Source organism: Propithecus coquereli, unplaced genomic scaffold, assembly GCF_000956105.1.
Source record: "Propithecus coquereli isolate 6110/MARCELLA unplaced genomic scaffold, Pcoq_1.0 Scaffold210, whole genome shotgun sequence".
Taxonomy (NCBI): Eukaryota; Metazoa; Chordata; class Mammalia; order Primates; family Indriidae; genus Propithecus; species Propithecus coquereli.
Genome location: NW_012146079.1, coordinates 6,633,769 through 6,639,890, shown reverse-complemented (window position 1 = coordinate 6,639,890; position 6,122 = coordinate 6,633,769). Strand labels below are relative to the sequence as shown.

The window sequence follows — 6,122 nt, the reverse complement described above, 5'->3', positions numbered from 1 at the left end:
TAATTGTGGGAGCATACATGCTAAACATAAAATTTTTTGAGGAACTACCATATTGTCTTCCGCAGAGGCTGCACCGTTTTACTTTCCCACCAACATTGTTTTATTAAAACAAAATATCTGGAATTATTCTTAAACTTTAGAAACTCAAACCCATACTGTTAATTTTTAAAATTTCATTTATTATATTTTTAATTGTGGGAGCATACATGCTAAACATAAAATTTTTTGAGGAACTACCGTATTGTCTTCCGCAGAGGCTGCACCGTTTTACTTTCCCACCAACAATGCCCAAGAGTCCCCGTTTCTCCCCATCCTTGCCAGCATTGTTATTTTCTGTTTTTTTATAATAGCCGTCCTTACGGGCATGAAGTACTATCTTATTATGCTTCTGATTTGCATTGTCCTAATGATTAGTGATGTGGAGGATTTTTTCACATGGTACTTAGGGGACCGTTGTGTATCTTCTTTGGAGAATGTCTGTTCAAGTCCTTTGTCCCTTTTTGAATCAGGTTAATTCAAATTTTTGTTGTTAGGGTTTAGGAGTTCTCTATATGCTCTGAATGTTAATTCCTTATAATATATTTGCAAATATTTTCTCACATTCTGTGGGTCGCCATAATATTAATTTTTTTGATACGGGGTCTCTACATTGCTCAGGCTGGAGTGCGTGGCTGTTCAGAGGCAGGATCATAGTGCACTACGGTCTTGAACTCCCGGACTGAAGGCACCTCCCACCTCAGCCCCCTGAGTAGCTGAGACTGCAGACACGCACTACTGTGCCCACCTTAATTACTTTTTTATGTTGAGGAAATTGTGCATGTTTGGGATTTTAAATATTTGTTATATTTAAGAGAATTTGGCCTTTTCAAATAACAGTTAAGATTTTAGTTTGCTAAAATTCTAGGAATTACTTAACTATGTGAAAGACAGGTCAGATCCACTAAAGTTCTTACAAAAGCAAACTGAAATTATACAATGTTTAAAGGAGCATCATTAAGCAAGTTTAGAACTGCAAGCACCCGTGAATCAAAGAGTGTTAACATTTGCTAGATTTATAAACACATGGTATAAGATTTGTAAGCTGAACTCAAATGCCTACTGAAGAACTAGGTTTCTAAATTTGTAAGTTTAGTAAGTTTAAGAATAATTTTAGAAACCAAGTTAATCTCTCAATATTCTTGTTTACACATAAAAACTCAAGGTCCCGGCCGGGCGTGGTAGCTCACGCCTGTAATCCTAGCACTCTGGGAGGCCGAGGGGGGCAGATCCTTTGAGCTCAGGAGTTCGAGACCAGCCTGAGCAAGAGCGAGACCCCGTCTCTACTAAAAATAGAAAGAAATTAGTCGGACAACTAAAAATAGAACAAATTATCCAGGTGTGGTGGTGCATGCCTGTAGTCCCAGCTACTCGGGAGGCTGAGGCAGGAGGATCGCTTGAGCCCAGGAGTTTGAGGTTGCTGTGAGCGAGGCTGACGCCACGGCACTCGAGCTCGGGCAACAGTGAGACTCTGTCTCAACAAAAAAAAACTGAAAAAACTCAGGCTCCCCTGAGAGCTCACAGGGACATCTGCATCTGCACTGTAGGTGGCAGAGCACACCCTGGCAGTGGGAGCGCTGCCCTGAGAACTTGAGCTGGTGACCCGGCCTCAGTTCCCTCTTCAGGGGGAGGATGGGAGGACCAGGTGAAAGGACAGATGGCAACCCTGACCAGGAACAGCCTGGTCAGCAGACACCCTTGTCCTCCGGGCACGAAGAGGCTGGGCCTGAGGAGGAATGGCTGAGAGAAAAGCTAAGTATCAGAGAATCCCAGGGACGTGTGTCCTGGAATTGGAGCCCTTCCTGGAGCTCAGCCAGGAGCACAAAAAAAGAACCAAAAAAAAAAAATCTGAAATGGTGTTTAGGTCAAATTTGGACTCCTTGTGCCTATTGCTGTGGTTTTCAGGGGATTTTGGTATCTTCTGTTATGAGCCACTTCGTCCAAGCCAGATTGCACATGGGTCGTCACATGTATTAGAGTTCCCAAAGCTTCCAAATTGCCTGGCGTCCTTGAGTTTGACGTGGATCCCAATGTTGTCCTAGCCCAGTGTCCATCCAGCAGATGTTGACAGGGCACTTCCTGTACCCAGGCGTTCTGCTGGGGCTGGGGACGCACAGAGGGGGCAGGGTCCCTGCCTTCACTGCTAACGGCTCCCCAGGCGCAATGACACGCATGGTGAGGGCTGCTGTGAGGGAGGAGGCTCTGGGAGCTTTGTGAGCCCCACATTCTTCCTTCAAGTGTGAGGGAAGGCTTCCTGGAGGAGGTGGCGTCCAAACTGAAACAAGTAGGAGTTTGCCAAGTGTGTGGGGAAGGTGTCGCAGGAGGAGGCAACAGCATGTTCAAAGACCTAGAGGCCGGAGGCGGTAAAGGGCTGTTTCCCTCCTGGAGGCCTCAAGCTTGAGGCCAAAGCCTTGGCCCACTGGACCATCTCGGGGTTCCTCAGGACACTGGTGTTTACAGTACAAAACCTCCCCTGGGGAACGAGCGCTCCACTAGGGGCAATGTCCGGCCTCGAGTTCATCATGGACTTAATCCATGTGTGGTTCTGGCGCACTTCCCAGGGCTGGCGGCCTGTTCTTGGCCTTGGTCCTTGCAGCACGGTGCCTTCTGCTGGGCTTGGGTTCGCACGTTCTCTGCCCAGAGCCCGCGGTGCTGAGCGAGCAGCCTCTGGTCCCCGGCCCCAGCAAACCTTCAATGTGTCTCTTTTCCCGGGCTCCCTCGGGTTGGTCCCAGAAGGCCTCCTACTCCCTGCGCTCTGTTTTCTGCTGTCCTCCTCTGTTTCCTCTCACTGTCCCTCCACATCTTGGACCTTTTCAGGGTCCTCTGTCCCTGCTCTGACCCCTGTGCTCCTGGCTGCTCACAGCCCACCCTCTCACCCCCACCCCAGAGCTCTGGCCTCGTCCCTAGTGGCCTCACTGTTCGGTCTCCCATACAGTAGCTCCTGCCACTTTCCTGCTCATTCTGTGCGATCTAGCCCCAGTCCTGGCCTCCCGTCGCCGGAGACCAGTGTGTTCGCAGAGAGGCCGAGAGCTGGCAGGGGCTTCAGTGGCCCCGGGGCAAGTCCAACCCAGCACATCCAGAGAGGAGGAGGGAATCGCTTGGGGGCCCAGTTCCCCAGACTCCCAGCGTGGCCCTTTCTCCTTTACCCTCGGCCGTGACATCCTCGGGCCCCCCCCACCACCCAAGCCCAGCTTTGGCTTCCTGAGCCCACCTGCCTCCTGGACTCTGGCCCGGCAGCCCTGTCCTGGAGTGTCCTGTGGGCGCCACACACTCACGGGGAGAAGATTTCCTTCCCAAAGGGGAAGAGAAGCCCCATGGGCCAAACTGCGAGGTATGGGCTTTTCAAAATGTCTTCATTTTAAAAATTCAAATATTTAAAATTCAACAAGTACAGAGGGAATGAGGGAGCGCAGGGAAAAGAAAGTCTCCCTCTGGCCCTGGCTCCAGCCAGCGACAGTGTCTGCTCTCTGTGTGTGCAGGGACAGCCCGTGCATGTGCCAGCGTCTGTATGTGTATGTTTTTTTCCTAATTTTAAACACACATGATGTTGTGGTAGAATCTGAATTAAAGATAATCTCACATCATGCAGTGTGTTCCAAGGAGGTAAGATTACCTACTAAAATCAACTTCAGAATAGGAGCAAACTTAGTAACACAGAAGGACACCCAGGGTATATTGTTAAGTGGAGGGAAGTTAGGTTCGAAAACAGAATGTATGTAGGGTTCTATTTTTGTTAAAAGTTATATTCTCTGAGTCTTTTTTTAAAAGTTTGAACTGTCACAGCCAAGAGGAACCTAAGGAGACAGGACAACTGCATGTCATGTGCTATTCTGGACGGGATCCTGGGGTAGAAAATGGACATTAGGTAAAAACTAAGGAAATCTGAATAATATTCCATTGCGTGTAGATACCAATATCATTCAGCCTTAAATAGGCAGGAAATCCTGCAATATGAGGCAACGTGGATGAACCCCAATGACATTATGCTGAAAGAAACAAGCCAGACACAGAAAGACAAAGCCTGCAGGGTTCCGGCTGTATGAGCAATCTAAGACAGACTCACAGAAGCAGAAAGTAGAACGGTGGCTGTTAGGGCTGGAAATGGGGGAAACGGGGCATTGCTGATCAACATGTGCAAAGTTTCAGGTATGAGCCGGGTGTGTGGCCCACAGCTATTGTCCCTGCTACTTGGGAGGCTGAGGCAGGAAGATCACTTGAGCCCAGGAGTTCAAGACCAGCCTGGGCAAAGAGGGAAGGAGACCTTGTCTCTAAATTAATAAATAAAAAGTAAAGTTTCAGGCCAAGCAAGGTGGCTCATGCCTGTAATCCTGGCACTCTGGGAGGCCAAGGCGGGAGGATCACTTGAGGTCAGGAGTTTGAGACCAGCCTGAGCAAGAGCAAGACCCTGTCTCTACTTAAAAAATAGAAAAAATTAGCCAGGTGCAGTGGTGTGCACCTGTAGTCCCAGCTGCTCAGGAGGCTGAGGCAGGAGGATCGCTTGAGCCCAGGAGTTTGAGGTTCTGTGAGCTAGGCTGACACCACGGCATGCTAGCCCAGGCAACAGAGCGAGACTCTGTCTCAAAAAAAAGAAGTTTCAGTTATGCCAGATGAATACATTCTAGAGATGTGCTCTACAACATAGCGCGTATAGTTAATAATGTGGTACTGTGCACTTAAAAATCTGTTAAATAGGAGATCTCATATTAAGTTTTCTTACCACAATAAAATTTTAAAAACCAAGGAAATCTAAATAAAGTATGGACTTTATAGTTAATAATGTAGCAGTACTGGTTCATTAATTGTAACAAAAGGACCGTACTAACATAAAATGTTAATAATGGAGGAAACTGAGTGTGAGGTACGTGAGAGCTTTCTATACAGTCTCTGCGGTTTTTTAGTAAATCTAAAATCGCTCGAAAATAAAGGGGTTTTGTTGTGTTTGGGTTTTTGTTTTTTTTGATTCAGAGTCTCACTCTGTCACCCAGGCTGGAGTGCAGTGGTGCTATCATAGCTCAGTGCAGCCTCGAACTCCTGGGCTCAAGGGATCCTCCTGCCTCAGCCTCCCAAGTAGCTGGGACTACAGACGTGAGCCACTGTGCCTGGCCCAAAATAAAGTTTATTTAAAAGAAAACCTGGATGGACAGCACAGTGTTCTCTTCACATAGTGGGATGACATGTGATTCCCCCTTTGGTTTATCTGTGCCTTCTAAGTTTTCTGCAGTAAACACGTATTATTTGTGTAATGAATTAACCACAGAACAGAACATTGGCCCTCCTGGTGGAGGGTTTCAGGCATGGCAGTAGCCTCCCAGCCTTCCGTCTGAGTGCTGTTAACACCCAGGTGCCCAAGGGCCACCAGCCTGGGGAGGGCCTGCTCTCTCTGGGTACGCAGAGGCCCCAAGGGAGTCCGGAGGAGACTGCAGTCCATTCACCTGCCTTGGCTATGAGGATGTTCCCAGCACTGTACTTAAAAAAAATAAAAATCCTCCACTTAAAAAGAGTTATGTTTTATAATTAGAAAAAGATAAATGTTTTGTCAATGGGTATGAAAAAGTTATGCATTTAATATATGTTTTTCATAGAAAAATTAGAAAGTATATATACCACAAAGAAGAAAGTAAAAGCACTGGCTTCTGCTCGGGGAGAACTGCCTTTTACGTTTTGGAGTTTATCCTCCCAGACTGTTAAAGTTCACACATACATAGTATAAATACGGTATATGCAAACACATGACAGTTTACAAAAACTGGATCACACAGTGGGTATGATTTGGCAATTTGCTTTTGCCACCAGCAGTGGCTACCCATCTAGGTTAAAGAAATAGTCATCTGGCCGGGCATGGTGGCTCACGCCTGTAATCCTAGCACTCTGGGAGGCCGAGGCAGGAGGATTGCTCGAGGTCAGGAGTTCGAGACCAGCCTGAGCAAGAGTAAGACCCCGTCTCTACTAAAAATAGAAAGAAATTAGCTGGACAACTAAAAACATGTAGAAAAAATTAGCCAGGCATGGTGGCGCATGCCTGTAGTCCCAGCTACTCACTCGGGAGGCTGAGGCAGAAGGATTGCTTGAGCCCAGGAGTTTGAGGT

At 47.4% G+C, this 6,122-nt stretch overlaps 1 protein-coding gene across 1 annotated transcript in view; it reads left to right on the top strand.

Moving 5' to 3' along the window:
* The window catches only part of EPHX1 (epoxide hydrolase 1, microsomal (xenobiotic)), a 16,114-nt gene that overhangs the window by 5,434 nt on the left and 4,558 nt on the right, over positions 1 to 6,122 (top strand). The gene's annotated exons all lie outside the window — the stretch shown is intronic.